This window comes from Triticum urartu, chromosome 6A (genome assembly GCF_056163025.1).
Source record: "Triticum urartu cultivar PI428250 chromosome 6A, HENAU_Tu73, whole genome shotgun sequence".
Lineage (NCBI taxonomy): Eukaryota > Viridiplantae > Streptophyta > Magnoliopsida > Poales > Poaceae > Triticum > Triticum urartu.
Genome location: NC_141878.1, coordinates 230132367 through 230149274, shown reverse-complemented (window position 1 = coordinate 230149274; position 16908 = coordinate 230132367).

The window sequence follows — 16908 nt, the reverse complement described above, 5'->3', positions numbered from 1 at the left end:
TGTATCATACCTATGACATGATGGATATGAATCTACATGAGCATAGAAAGGCATCCACGACATTGGCATTGGCAGTCCAAAATAAGGATATGAATATGTTGCATGAAAATTTTCACTTTTCCAATACCGATCCTCATATTTGTGCCTTGGGGGTGATCTTGATGCTTTTGCATTAGTTGGATGATAAGCACTTTTCTCGTCACTCTTCTTTTGATATTTATCTAATAATTGTGCAAAAGTGACCTTGGATTTCTTGCACTTGTGCTTATTGTGGCCTTTGTTTCCTTTGGTTGTGCTTGCACCGATCTCTGAATTTGCTTGCTGCTCCCCAGTCCTTGGCGTCTCCATTGTAGCTTCGATGGAATTTTTGCCCTCAAGATTATGTTCATTATGCTCTTCAACAACTTCTTTACTTGAAAGCTTGATCCCATCACCTGCAGCTTTTACCTTCTCTTTAAATGGATCGGCTTGAAGTAGCCGATACAAAAACTTACTGCCATCGGGACCAATCGGAATAGACTGGTCATCTCTTGGTGTCTCAACAAATTTCAATCGTCTTTATCAATGGCCGATTTAACTATTTGATGAAACATGTTGCAATCCTCAAAATTATGCTTGGACGAATCATGCAACTTACAATACAATCGTCCCTGGACTGATGGCTCAACATGGTGATCAAGAATTCTAATATAATTATTTCTCAACAACAAATTAAATATTTGATCACACATGCTTGAATTGAAGGTAAACTTTTTATTCTCTAGCCGATCTTGTTGTGAGAACGGCTTTGGAGTTAAGCAAACGAATGGTTCAGATTTTGCATCACCCCATTCGGCTATGCATTGTGTTTTGCACTCTATCCCGATGTCTTTGGATAAGAAACTATACTGGCATCGGTTTGCTCAGAGGATTTTAACCTTGGCTTTAAATTTCCGAAACGAAAATAGTTAGAACACACATTTCTCAATTGAGACCAAGTGTAAGCCAAGTAAGAAATAAGCAAAGCTACCCAATTAGATATGAGTTTTTGATAAAGCAATGGGGAAGGCCTTGGCTACAATATTTTTCGCTAACGGTCTTTCTGAATGGTGCAATGTGTTGACCGATATGCTTTGTGACAATCTGATTGCTAACAAATAAATTACCCTTCTTCATTGGCCTCTCAATATTTCTTATGAAGATTTTTCTAATATATGCATGAACAACTAAGTCATGACCAAATCTGAAAACAGGTAAATCAATTGCTATACATACCTCTTCAAATATGTTGGGAAAGCATGACGGTGGTGTGACTTGAAGAATATCTTGCTCCGTCTTCGGATAGCTCCCCAATGCCTTGTCATCATCTTTTTCTTGATTTCGTGCATCATTAGTTTGAAGATCCTTGTCCACCAAACTTTCTTCGGCTACTTGTTCTTGTTCTTGAAGCTCGTCAATTTCTATGGCACGAAACTCATAGGGCAGGAAGTAGGTTCCATTAACTTCAGAAAAATCAAGTATGGTTGTCTTGCTATACTTTCCATGCCCTTTCTCAACAATGTTTGTCTCTTTGGATTTGATTGATTTGGAATATATACTACTTGATTCAGCTTTTTCAACCGAAGCACTTTTAGTTTCCGAATCATCTTTCTTTTCACTGGTTATATCAATTGGCAAGGCTTCTTTTCTTTGAGCCAATTCCCTATCAATTCTCTCTTGACGAAGTACTTGCACCCTATCGCGCAAAGCTTTAACTCCCCTCTCAATCTCAGCCCGCTCTAGATTAGTTTGCCCGCCAATACTTTTAGAATCTTTCGGCAATGAAGTGTTAGTGTTGCCGAAATTTTGCAATTGTGTAGGGGGTGTATAATATGCCGCGGTACTACGTGGAGGTGTATGCACTGCTGTATAACCATGTACTCTTTCACCAATTCTATCAATGCATGTAGTTCCATCTTCTTGCAAAACTCTAGCCTTTATTGCAGCATAATCAGGAAACAACCCCTTTTCATATTGTTCAAGGCAAAGAGCACTAATTCTCTTGTTTTGTGCCAAGCTCTTTTTTAACACAGCCACAACCTCTTGTGGAAGGGATTGCTCCGCAATACTTTCAGAGTCTTTCGGCAATGATTCGTGAGTGTTGCCGAAATTCTCGAATTACGTAGAGTATGCATTATATACTACAGTATTTGATGGCGACACATGTGTTCCTGTAAAATTTTCACTTATTCGGCTATGACCATGAAGATGCGGGGCCGAATTATGAACATCTACAGTTGCATACGGTGCTGAAAAATTACTAACATGAGGTGTAGCATATGATGGTTGAGAGTAACTGGCCGAATAGCTAGTAGTAGCATGGCCAATTCTCCCATCCATCGGCAAGGTTGGATTCACATACTGCAAATTAGTTGCCGATGAATAAAAAGGTGAAACACTTTCTTCTATGCTATTGGAAATTTTAACATGAGGTGTTTCAAATTGATTAACCGAACTCATCATGTTGTTCATCGGCATATGGATTTGTGGGGTTGCCGATGCATGAGAGTTAGGATACATATGTTGTATGTTACTGGTATCATAAGAAGTTGAAACATGTAAATTACTTTGAATTGGCCTATGCACGTAATTAGATGCATTATTGAAAAAATTAGGGCTGGCCAATAGAGTATAATCGTTGAATGATCTAGTAACATCATATGAATTATTTGCATTTACAGTAGGGAATTGGGTATTCATATTACCTTTGTAGATTGCAAACCCTAGATGACAACCTCTTCATAGCAAGAACGGGCCGGAGACCGTTCAAAGCTTCTTCCCCAGCGGATTCACCAAAAAGTGTGTTCACACACAAACACGTCACCGTGTACCCTCGACGCCGGGGGTGATGCACCGTAGATCACGTCGAAGGAGATCTGACCGGCAGCGCGATACGCAGGACAGCCGGCAGATGCTTTTGTAGACCCGAAGCCCCGTTTGCCCGGGAGGGACCCCGTCAGGGCTCGTGGCGGCTATGGGCTTCTCCAGGTCGATTCGCTCGCCCCTAGAGCCTCGTGGATCCGCAGCCCTCCAGCATGAAGAACTAGCGAAGAACGAGAAGAAAGATACAAAGGAGAGATAAAAAGTAGATGAACACGAAAAAGTAGTAGATGTGTTTGTTCGATTGGTGTTGTTTTAATCGGCCGTCACCCCCAACATATATAAGAGGCGGCTGGACTTCCCGTACAAGCAAAGGATTTATCTAGGCTTTCCTTACAAGAAAATTACATCAATTCACGTCCAAAACCCTAGTCAAATTCGGACTGGTTTTATCCAAACTTTCCAAAACTGTTCGGTTTAAACTGGCTGTACTTTGAGGGTCCTTTTTGTGGTGACAAACGACCTCGGATGGAAATGAGCCCAAAAGCAATCTTGACCGTTTCGACGAGACGGACATCTTTCATGTTCAACTTTTTTTCATCATAGATCATCTCGAGGGCCAAATAGCTCGTGCAAAACAGCTAATTACTCACGCAGCTCATCAGACATACCCACATATGTGTCTCGTTCCGGGCGTCATATTTTGCTCGCTGGAGGGTCTCTCTATACGGGCTCTAACTTTTGCATGCGACCTCGGATTGAGACGATCTTTATATCAAAATCGATCGTTTTGACAAGACACACAACTTCCTTGTTGAAACATTCTCCATTTGAAGCCATATTCATTGGGTTACTGGACATTCTTTAATCTGGTGTCGACATGAGGATCTCTGAACTTGTCATAACTTTTACATCCAAGCTCCGTTTTAGACCATCTTCATATTCATCTTCATCTTCTCGAAAAGAGCCATTTCATGATGACTTTCAATAGTAAGTTTGAATTAATCTTGACATAGATTCAAGCCACTCTTTGTAAACGTGCCACTTTTGAGTGTCAACACATGCCCCCCTGTTTTTCGGCAAACTTGTGTGCCGAAAAATAACTTGCACGATGATTTTTCTAAGGACGATGTCAACACTCCATCAGCCATTTTGCATGTTCTTAGGACGATAAGTATATATCAGCCATTGCTTGTTTGAACCTTTTGAGGCAAACTTGGGTGAAAACTTCTCAGCTTCTATAACAATTCGGTGATAAGGTTCCATAGACCAAAACCATCCTCCGAACCATATTGTTCTCCCTTCTGCTAGGATTTTCCAGATAATCAAGAATGAACTTTCTCCAATCCTTACTTCGCCTGCATAAAAGTTTCATTAGTGGCCGAAGCGGTGGGCTTCGGTTCGGCCTTACCTATATTGACAAGACCTAGCATCGGCTATTGATAGAAATGTAATACACCATGGTTAACATAGTAGCCAGATGCTTGCTCTGCCAACTCTTGCGAATTTTCATGTATAGATATATGAACAATTTCAAAGCAACCCAAGGTAAATCTTGCATCTAGACATACCAAAAGATAAACTATAAGTGATTCGTCAAAACATTGATAACCCTTGGATATTTGTTGCACTACTAATAACGAATCACCGGAAGCCTCAATATGTATAGCACCTATAGCAAGGCAAAGCTCCAATCCGAATAACAATGCATATTCGACTTTGATCATTGTGCAAAAATATTTTAAGTGGCATGAGGCTTCACAAAATAGCTTCATATGGAGATAAATAAACAACAACAACACCTTGGCCATTGTTACAAATTTAACCATCAATATATAATCTCCATGGTACTAGAGAGATCAAGCTAAAAACAATATTACACACGATGTCAATATGATGCTCAATAAAAAAATCAACCATGATTTGGCCTTACATAAATTCTGAAAACTAATAAGCCAAAGCACACCCAATCAAAACATAAGTTCACTTTGCAATTTTGATGAATTGGTCTATGCATAATATCTTCAATGGCATCAATTTGACAAATTCCTTTGCAAGGACTTATCTCAATCTCTACTCAAACTAAGGACGATGTTAGAATACCACACCGGCCATTCCTAGATATTCTTAGGGCGATATATAAGTATCGGCCATTCCCATGAGGTCCATGTAGAATTCACCCACCAAATTATGTATAGCCGAAATAAACAAATGAAATAGCAATAAAATATTTCAGCCCTTTTGTATTAGCAACAAAAACGTAACTAACCAAATGTATAGTGATTTGGTAATACCCTGTCATGATATAGAAAATTATGTTGCATCCATGGAACAAAATAAATCCATGGAGGGTAATTGATCATACCTATGGATGAATTCCATGGCAAAGGCATCAATGGCATGGTTGAAGAAAATGAATGATGTGCTAACCGAAGATTTTGATGTTGTGATGCACACCTTCGGCTTAATTGTTTGTTGCTTCCATTCTTCTCTTTCTTCACTTTTATTGTACTTATTGCAATAGAAGCATGCAAATCATTTTTGTTATGATTGGTCTTCTTGGGAATCCATGCCATGTTCTTCTTTCTCAGCTCTTGTGCACTAGGATTTTGTAATTCCTTCTTTTGCCAATACGACAAGCCGAGTGGGCATGTCGGCTGTGATTTTGTTTCAACCAATGGCAACTCATTTTGGACCTTGTGCACCCTCAACCTCTTTTCTTCAGATTTGGAACTCTGATTTTTATCAATTGATTGCTTCACTTCTTTGTCTTTTGTAGCCAATGTCAACACTTTAATCGGTTCTTTATCCTTTAAGATCAAATCTGAATTGGCACTCTTGCGACCATCTTTTTTAACTCGATATACTTGTTTGATCACCTCTTTCTTCTTTCTTGAGCTCTGGACCGATTCCTTATGATTGAAACGGTCTTTAACATGTGATTGTTCAAATGTTGATATTCTCAGAGCTGCATAATATTGGTGAGATGGTTTAAAATAAGACGGAGAATGTGCCCTTGTATCATACCTATGACATGATGGATATGAATCTACATGAGCATAGAAAGGCATCCACGACATTGGCATTGGCAGTCCAAAATAAGGATATGAATATGTTGCATGAAAATTTTCACTTTTCCAATACCGATCCTCATATTTGTGCCTTGGGGGTGATCTTGATGCTTTTGCATTAGTTGGATGATAAGCACTTTTCTCGTCACTCTTCTTTTGATATTTATCTAATAATTGTGCAAAAGTGACCTTGGATTTCTTGCACTTGTGCTTATTGTGGCCTTTGTTTCCTTTGGTTGTGCTTGCACCGATCTCTGAATTTGCTTGCTGCTCCCCAGTCCTTGGCGTCTCCATTGTAGCTTCGATGGAATTTTTGCCCTCAAGATTATGTTCATTATGCTCTTCAACAACTTCTTTACTTGAAAGCTTGATCCCATCACCTGCAGCTTTTACCTTCTCTTTAAATGGATCGGCTTGAAGTAGCCGATACAAAAACTTACTGCCATCGGGACCAATCGGAATAGACTGCTCATCTCTTGGTGTCTCAACAAATTTCAATCGTCTTTATCAATGGCCGATTTAACTATTTGATGAAACATGTTGCAATCCTCAAAATTATGCTTGGACGAATCATGCAACTTACAATACAATCGTCCCTGGACTGATGGCTCAACATGGTGATCAAGAATTCTAATATAATTATTTCTCAACAACAAATTAAATATTTGATCACACATGCTTGAATTGAAGGTAAACTTTTTATTCTCTAGCCGATCTTGTTGTGAGAACGGCTTTGGAGTTAAGCAAACGAATGGTTCAGATTTTGCATCACCCCATTCGGCTATGCATTGTGTTTTGCACTCTATCCCGATGTCTTTGGATAAGAAACTATACTGGCATCGGTTTGCTCAGAGGATTTTAACCTTGGCTTTAAATTTCCGAAACGAAAATAGTTAGAACACACATTTCTCAATTGAGACCAAGTGTAAGCCAAGTAAGAAATAAGCAAAGCTACCCAATTAGATATGAGTTTTTGATAAAGCAATGGGGAAGGCCTTGGCTACAATATTTTTCGCTAACGGTCTTTCTGAATGGTGCAATGTGTTGACCGATATGCTTTGTGACAATCTGATTGCTAACAAATAAATTACCCTTCTTCATTGGCCTCTCAATATTTCTTATGAAGATTTTTCTAATATATGCATGAACAACTAAGTCATGACCAAATCTGAAAACAGGTAAATCAATTGCTATACATACCTCTTCAAATATGTTGGGAAAGCATGACGGTGGTGTGACTTGAAGAATATCTTGCTCCGTCTTCGGATAGCTCCCCAATGCCTTGTCATCATCTTTTTCTTGATTTCGTGCATCATTAGTTTGAAGATCCTTGTCCACCAAACTTTCTTCGGCTACTTGTTCTTGTTCTTGAAGCTCGTCAATTTCTATGGCACGAAACTCATAGGGCAGGAAGTAGGTTCCATTAACTTCAGAAAAATCAAGTATGGTTGTCTTGCTATACTTTCCATGCCCTTTCTCAACAATGTTTGTCTCTTTGGATTTGATTGATTTGGAATATATACTACTTGATTCAGCTTTTTCAACCGAAGCACTTTTAGTTTTCGAATCATCTTTCTTTTCACCGGTTATATCAATTGGCAAGGCTTCTTTTCTTTGAGCCAATTCCCTATCAATTCTCTCTTGACGAAGTACTTGCACCCTATCGCGCAAAGCTTTAACTCCCCTCTCAATATCAGCCCGCTCTAGATTAGTTTGCCCCCCAATACTTTTAGAATCTTTCGGCAATGAAGTGTTAGTGTTGCCGAAATTTTGCAATTGTGTAGGGGGTGTATAATATGCCGCGGTATACGTGGAGGTGTATGCACTGCTGTATAACCATGTATTCTTTCACCAATTCTATCAATGCATGTAGTTCCATCTTCTTGCAAAACTCTAGCCTCTATTGTAGCATAATCAGGAAACAACCCTTTTCATATTGTTCAAGGCAAAGAGCACTAATTCTCTTGTTTTGTGCCAAGCTCTTTTTTAACGCAGCCACAACCGCTTCTGGAAGGGATTGCTCTGCAATACTTTCAGATTCTTTCGGCAATGATTCGTGAGTGTTGCCGAAATTCTCGAATTACGTAGAGTATGCATTATATGCTACAGTATTTGATGACGACACATGTGTTCCTGTAAAATTTTCACTTATTCGGCTACGACCATGAAGATGCGGGGCCGAATTATGAACATCTACAGTTGCATACGGTGCTGAAAAATTACTAACATGAGGTGTAGCATATGATGGTTGAGAGTAACTGGCCGAATAGCTAGTAGTAGCATGGCCAATTCTCCCATCCATCGGCAAGGTTGGATTCACATACTGCAAATTAGTTGCCGATGAATAAAAAGGTGAAACACTTTCTTCTATGCTATTGGAAATTTTAACATGAGGTGTTTCAAATTGATTAACCGAACTCATCATATTGTTCATCGGCATATGGATTTGTGGGGTTGCCGATGCATGAGAGTTAGGATACATATGTTGTATGTTACTGGTAACATAAGAAGTTGAAACATGTAAATTACTTTGAATCGGCCTATGCACGTAATTAGATGCATTATTGAAAAAATTAGGGCTGGCCAATAGAGTATAATCATTGAACGATCTAGTAACATCATACGAATTATTTGCATTTACAGTAGGGAATTGGGTATTCATATTACCTTTGTAGATTGCAAACCCTAGATGACAACCTCTTCGTAGCAAGAACGGGCCAGAGACCGTTCAAAGCTTCTTCGCCAGCAGAGTCGCCAAAAAGTGTGTTCGCACACAAACACGTCACCGTGTACCCTCGACGCCGGGGGTGATGCACCGTAGCTCGCGTCGAAGAAGATCTGACCGGCAGCGCGATACGCAGGACATCCGACAGATGCTTTTGTAGACCCGAAGCCCCGTTTGCCCGGGAGGGACCCCGTCAGGGCTCGTGGCGGCTATGGGCTGCTCCAGGTCGATTCGCTTGCCCCTAGAGCCTCGTGGATCCGCAGCCCTCCAGCATGAAGAACTAGCGAAGAACGAGAAGAAAGATACAAAGGAGAGATAAAAAGCAGATGGACACGAAAAAGTAGTAGATGTGTTTGTTCGATTGGTGTTGTTTTAATCGTCCGTCACCCCCAACATATATAAGAGGCGGCTGGACTTCCCGTGCAAGCAAAGGATTTATCTAGGCTTTCCTTACAAGAAAATTACATCAATTCACATCCAAAACCCTAGTCAAATTCGGACTGGTTTTATCCGAACTTTCCAAAACTGTCCGGTTTAAACTGGGTGTACTTTGAGGGTCCTTTTGGTGGTGACAAACGACCTCGAATGGAAACGAGCTCTAAGTTTAGTTTTTGCATAAAACTAGTTTTTCCCTAAAATAAAATATATTATTCTACTACTACAATATAGCATAGGATGAGTTGGCAAACCCAACTCAATCCATTCCCAAAGTTTCATTTTAAACCCAACTGTTTAAATTAAGAGTGATGAGATCTCCCAGCATTTCCACTACTAGATGCTCAAGTTGTCCGTAACCGGGGACACGACTAATTGATTAGGTTTTAACACTCTATAGAGGTTTGCACACTTTTCCCCACAAGACTCGATCGCCTCCCTTGAAGTTCTCGCACTGCCTGGCGTTTGAGAACAGGATGGCCGAGACATACTCTTTCGAAAGTATTCCCCCTTTACCCACAGATAGGCCGGTACACCTACTCATTCTACATCTGCTAGCCCATCCCGGAAGGGGTCACACTAACTACTCAACTAAGCCAGAGCCCATATTGGCTTGTGGCTGCACACGTAAGCTTCTAGACATGAGAATACGATTGATCTCTTTGAGCATGGGTGGCCGACCACTAGTGGTGCACCACAATGGATTAACCATGCATGCTCCCACTGTACTTCGCCACCATTCAAACCAAATACCGCCTAGGTAGTTTATTTAAGTCTTGGCCCTGATTACTACTTTGTCACTCAAGTCTTGCCATGAACACTTCCCAATCCATGTCTTAATTAGCGAGGCAGAAATAAACTTACATGGTGGTGACAAGGTTGTATGGTGCAGACCTACCTCAAATGAACTACTAGGTAACAGCATAGCCATCTGGCAACAATAAATCCTACCACAATAGGACTAAGTGCATAATATAAAACATAGGTAATTGAACGAATGATCAAATGTGAACTTGCCTGGTAATGGTTGATGAAGATTATATCGCTCTCAGAAATTTACTTAATAGAACTATTCGTCACTCTGCGATGAAAATCTATAAAGTCAAACATTGCATTCACATAAGCAATCATTTCAGAGAACCAAATAACATGGAACATGAAAAGACTCGGAAAAACCAAATGAAAATCCAACACACTCAACCATCACAAAAGTATTCTAAGTGAAAAACAACTTATGACATGAGGTTCAAAAAATGTGACGTGAACTATGGTGCATACAAGGCATAGTGGTCAATCTATCATGTATAGATCCTAAGTGGGTGAAAATTACTGTGACAATGATCCAGGTGATAGGGTTTGGCTACGGTGACAAAACGCAAAAAGAATTGCATCAATTGGAGCTACGGTTTAGGAGATATGACCAGTGGAAGTTTGAATTCAAATTTGAATAAATTTCAAATTTGAATCTGAAAAAAGTTTACAAACATGATGCCACTAGATAGATCTATACATGACGAAGAATTTACCGTTGGTTTCATCGAATTTGGATCTACGGTTAAAAAGTTGTGGCCAATCTAAGTTTAGGGGCTAAACTGAAATTTACAGGGACCTAACAGTGAAACAAAAAACAAAATAAATCTACGAACATGCCCTCGGCAACGTGGTAGCTTGTGTCTAGCCGAGCAGCGTTCGGTGCGGAAGCTTATACATCGAACGACCACTAAATAAGAAAAACACTATGTGGTGGCTAACTAAAAAAAACCAACAATCGGTTTTAACCAAAACCGTTCTGTTTAACTAAAACCGGATTAACCGATCTAATAGTAAACCGATCTATTACAAAAAAACTAAACGAACAGGGAGAAGCGGGCGGCTCATAGCGAGCGATGACGGCGAACAGGGGCGGCGGTGCTGGCGTCAGGCGGCGGACGGGCGGCGGCCTGCGGTGGTCCTCAGCGGCAGGGAAGAAGACGAATGGGGCCGGCGCATCGGGGGCTGTCCGGTGGTGGAGGCGGCGCGCGTCGGGGTGACAGGGACGGAGCGAAGGAAGGGCGGCGCTCCGTCAAACTCCGGCGTCCCCTAGACATCAAAAAGTTGTCAACAAGGTGTGCATGGAGTAGGGAAACAAGTTGACAAAGTTTGGGGCCTCGGAGTGGCTTACGGCCGACGAGCTTCTCCGGCGAAGTAGCTCCAGCAAGCGAGATCCAAGCGGCAAATGCGGGTGGTAGGAGCGGTGAGAGGGCGAGCAAGTGGGTAGGATGGAGAGAGGGGGCTCCGAGGCTTTTATAGGCGCGAGCAGTGGCTGCGGAGTCGCGGGGATAAGCTCATCCGTGAGGGCTTCGCCCGGCGGTTTCGGCATGCGTGCACGGCGTGCTGATCCCATGCAGGGCGAGCAGGAGGTTGGGGGCGACCTGGGTGGGGCCCTCCTGGCAGCGGCAGCTGCGTGTGAGCGAGAGGGAGAAGAGGGGCGGGTGAACGAGGCAGAGGCCTACGGGCGCTGGGGGTCTCACTCGGGCACGGGAGATCGGCCGTGGGCCAATTTCCGGCTTGGCCGCTGGGCCGTTTTCAGCCAAGCAGAACGGTTGGTGTGCGCGCGCGTGTGTGAGTGTGCGTGCGTTTTTTTTACAGAAAAGCTTTTGGAGCCCAAAACAAAGCCAAACAAAATCCTAAAAATGCCAAGATAATTTCTAAAATTATCTTGGAATATCTATAGCATAGTGAACATTTATTCAAGGATGGAAGAATTTGGAAATATTTTCCTAATGTATTTAATGCACTTTTTGCAAATTGAGTAAATACCAAATAAACTATAAAAACTCCAACTAATATTCAAAATGAAATTTCCAACTCTTGTATGGTTTGAGGAAGTCATCTTATCCCCTCTCATTTATTTTTTCTCGGGTGGATAATTATTTGAATATTTGAAAGAAAACTCCAAAATGTAATGAGATGCAAATGATTTCAAATTTTAGAATAACATCTATTGGTTTCATAATCCCGTTTCATATTTTCTTTCTGATATTTGAAGGAGTCGTATTTCCTTCTCTCTTTATTTTATTTGAATAAATGGAAATGATTTTGAAACTCAAAATGGAAAACTTTCCAAAAGTGAACCAAATGAAATTCAAAAGTTCTCCTCATCACTCTCCACTCTATTTCATATATTTTTAGGAAGTCCTATTATCCTCTCTCATGAAAATTCTTGAGTGGCATAAAGTTTCTGATTTGAAATATTCTCAAATGGAATTCAAATCATTTTAATTTCTTTAAATGGAAGAAGGCATATTATCTTCACTCTAGGGTTTTGTGATGAATAAATTTGAATTCATGGTGATCAAAATGCAAGATGGAAGTTTTGGGGAAGTCCTTTTATTCCCTCTGATTCAACTTTCAAAAAGTTCTCAATTTCCAATCATTTTCACACAATCACACACCAACCTAACAAACCATCATAATTAATTATTTAATATAACATTCCAAAATTTAGAATTTTGGGATGTTACAGAGGTGCGGGAGAAGAAGGGCAAGAAAGTAAAGTAAGAGGATTATTGCCCCCCTTCTTGCTTCACCTTAAGTCAAGCTGATATCGACCAATTCTTTAAGTGCCTTACCGGAGTCAAAGTTAGTTCCGGTTACTATGGCAAGATAAGTAGATATCTATACACAGACAAGAAAAGGTTCAGCGGGATGAAGTCCCATGACTGTCATGTGATGATGACGTAGATAGTACCTGTTGCCATTAGAGGGATAATGGACAAGCACGTCCGTGACATGCTTATTGGTCTCTGCAACTTTTTCAACGTCATCTCTTGAAAGTCGATCAGTGTGAAGCAGCTCCGATGGCTACAGGAAGAGATCATTGTGATACTGAATGAGCTTGAGATGTACTTCCCGCCTGCGCTCTTTGAAGTCATGGTGCATCTGTGTGTCCATATTGTGGACGACATAACAGACCTGGGGCCATCATTCCTGCACAACATGATGCTGTTTGAGAGGATGAATGGGATCATCAAAGGATTCGTTCGTAACATGTCCCGTCCGGATGGAAGCATCATCCAGGGCTATCTGACACAAGAGTGCATCTCTTTCTGCAAGAATTTTCTATATGACGCAGACCAGCCGCCTGGTGTTGGTGTTGGTTTGCCCGTTAACAAGCATGATGGGAGGCTCGAAGGAGAAGGTCACTCCAACGGTCACATGGAACTGCACATGGCATACTCAGATCGATGCAACGACTTTGACAGAGCAAAGTTGGTACTGCTACAACACCTAGACAAGGTAGATCCTTTCGTGGCACTGCACAAAGAAATTATTGCAAAGAAATATCTTGACCGGGGGTATGCAGGACGGACACCGAAGTTACTAGAGAGCACAACTCCACTTTCCTGCATTGGTTCAAAGAGCATATGATTGCTAATCCCCCGGGGAAGGGCTCTAAGGACGGATTGCTCATATATGCCTTAGTACATGGCCCCTCGCCCAACCTCGTCACCTATCAGGCATATGATATCAACGGATACACATTCTACACGGAAGCCAAAGATATGGACAGTGATGATCAGAACTCAGGAGTGACGATGGAATGCATGACCGGTAGCGACAATGGTGTGACTGAGAGATATTATGGAAGGGTCGATGAGATCTGGGAGCTTCACTACTCTGGACTGCACAACACGACGATGTTCCGTGTCAGATGGGCTAAGAATGTCGAAAGAGAAAACCGGTATTTCACTACCATGACTATACCCGACGCCAAGAGCGCTACCGTGAACGCTATCGCAAAAAACGAGCCATGGGTACACGCTAAGCACGTGACACAATGCTTCTTCATAACCGACCTGCGCAATCCCAACCGTGTTGTCGCGAGGAGAGGCAAATAGAACATCATTGGAATGGATGGAGTCGCCAACGAGGAAGACTATGACCACTACGACAACCCAATGAGGGAAGATGACGATGAGGATGAAGTATACATCAAAAGAAGAATCAATACTACATTATCTAAGAAAAGTCGTACTCCATGGAAAAGGAAAAGTCACAATGAGGGGCTCAATTATTCTTCAACGAACAAGAAGGGAAACAAGGTCACTCAAAAATGAAAACATCAATGCTGAGGAACCGTCAAATGATGTAATATATATACACACTTAGCCATTATGCATGGGTCCAATGATGTAATATATATGTTCCTATTTTGTATACATACTTAACCATCGAATGATGCAATATATATCGCCTTCCCTTCGTTCACTGCTCTCGCAAAAACAAAAAAGAAAAGTGAGAGAAAATAAAGGAAAAGAAAATAGAAGGAAACTTCTATAGGTACTGGTTATAGCAGTAGCGCTTTTCTAAAAAATGCTATAGCTAGTCAAGGTAGCAGTAGCGATTTCCCAATTAAACCGCTATAGCTACCTCTAATAGCAGTAGCGCCCTCTGCATAAAACCGCTATAGCTAACTTAGCTATAGCGCGTTCTGTTTAAGTGCGCTACTGCTATGTCCACTTAACCCCCAAAATCCCCACTCTCTCTTCATCCCGCCTCTTTTCCCCCAAGTCCCCACTTTCTCTTCCCCTGTCATGCCGCCGGAGCCCTGCCCTCGCTGCGCCCCTGCTCTCGCCCCCGACACTGGCGTTCGCCCATGGCACCGACCCCGGCGCTCGCCCACGGCCCCGACCCCGACCCCGGCCCCGACCCCGACCCCGGCTCCGGCCCCGACGCTTGACCCGGACTCCGACCCCTCCCAGCCTCGGTCGTCGTCAGGCCTGCATCCTCTGTAAGCCCCCACCGCTCCTCCTATCTCTGCTAGCTAGGGTTCTTTGGTTAATTTACTTAGGTTTTTGTTAGGGCAGTAGGTTAATTAGGTTATCTATTTAGTTATGAATTTAGCTAGGATTTTCAGTTTAAATAATTCTTGCATTTTTCTTCAAGTTCTATATTTTTCTTCCTTTTATATGCAAATTTGAAGTGGACATGTGATGTTTTGGACATGTCATATTTGGAATTTGGACATGTCATTTGGACATGATGATTATGTGCAGGGTAAATGATCCGAGTGGCCTATGTTACGCTGGAATGTTGATTCATTTATGTTCCGGTGAATTTCAGGCGCTCGATATGTCCATTTTTTTAGCAAAAAAGGTCATGCTGAAATTTTCCGTGAATTTTGGCATGACTTGTGCTAGATAGTAGGCATATTGAGTGCCGGGAGTTGCTAGGAAACGACATTCCGGCAAACATAGATCTTTATTTATGTCATTTCTCATTTTCATAGTTTTATAATTAAACGAGGAGAGTTAATCATAGGAAACATGTCGAACAATGAAGAAACCGGGCCGTCTAACCAAGATGCAGACGAGATGGATTATGAGGGTGAACAAGAGTACCTCAACTTTTTGTCTGCTAAGCAACGTCAAGGTTTGCAGGTCGGCCTTGATGATGGTACTGACGCCGATATCGACACCGACGGCGCCGACACCGATGGTGGCGCCGAGACCGACGGGGAAGGTACTGGCGAGGAAGATACCGGCGGATAAGGTACCAGCGTCGATGCCGCTACCGAAAAGAAGAAGCAGAACACTACTGGAATCAGCTACTTTGCCATCTGCCAGCTCTTTGCCGTCGGCTAGCAGACGGCAAAGAAGCTCTTTGCCATCAGCTACCAAAAAGCGGATGGCAAAGAAATGGCAGATGGTAAAACAGGCCTTTGCCATCAGCCAGCAGACTGCAAAGAAACTTTGCCGTCCGCTGGCTGACGGCAAAGAGAGAGGTGGCCCCCACCCCCTGCCCGTTTAGAAAAAACTTAACGCCCCACCTCTTTGCCGTCCGCTAGCGGACGGCAAAGAAGGGCCTAACTAACGGCCCCATCCCCCTGCCCGTTACTCTCTGTTCTCTCCATCTCTCCTCCCGACGCCCCGCCCCCACCGCCGCCCCCGCCCCCGCCGCCGCCCCCACTTGCCCCGTCGCCCCACAACCCCTCCGCCCCCACCCCACCCGCCAACACCCCGCCACCCGCCGCCCGGCGCCGCCCCAGCCGCCCGGCGCCGCCCCCGCCACTGCTCCCGCCGCCCGGCGCCGCCCCAGCCGCCCGGCGCCGCCCCCGCCACTGCTCCCGCCGCCCGGCGCCCCCCCTGTCACCACCCCCGCCGACCGTCCCATTGCTCCGGTGAGGGACTACTTCTTTTCTTCTGTTTTTTCATTTTTTTGCTATTTAATTGTTAGTGCTAGATTGTGTTAGTGTTAGTGTTAGAAAAGACTTAGAAGAAGTAGAAGTAGTAGAAGAAGTAGAAGAAGAAGAAAAGAAAAGAAGTAGTAGAAGAAGAAAGGAAGAAAAGAAGTAGAAAAAGATGAAAAAAGAAGAAGAAGAAAAGAAGTAGAAGAAGTAGAAGAAGAAGACCCCGACACGCCACCCCGACACCCCGATACGACAGCCCGACCCCGACCCCCGACCCCCGACACCGACCCCCGACACCCCGACCCCGACACGCCACCCCGACACCCCGGCCTGACACCCCGACCCCGACCCCCGACACCCCGACCCCGACACGCCACCCCGACACCCCGGCCCGACACCCCGACCCTGACCCCCGACACCTGACACCACACCCCGACACCCCGACCCCGACTCCACACCCGACAACCGACCCCCTGACCCCGACACCCCGACCCCGACATGACACCCCGACCCCCCGACCCCGAAACAGCACCCCGACCCCGACACGGCACCCCGACACCGACACGGCACCCCGATCCCCGACACCACCCGCAAAGGTGTTCTTTGGCCTTCCAGAGGCCGACGGGGTCATATATTTGTGAATTATTAGTTGGGTCATATATTCTTCG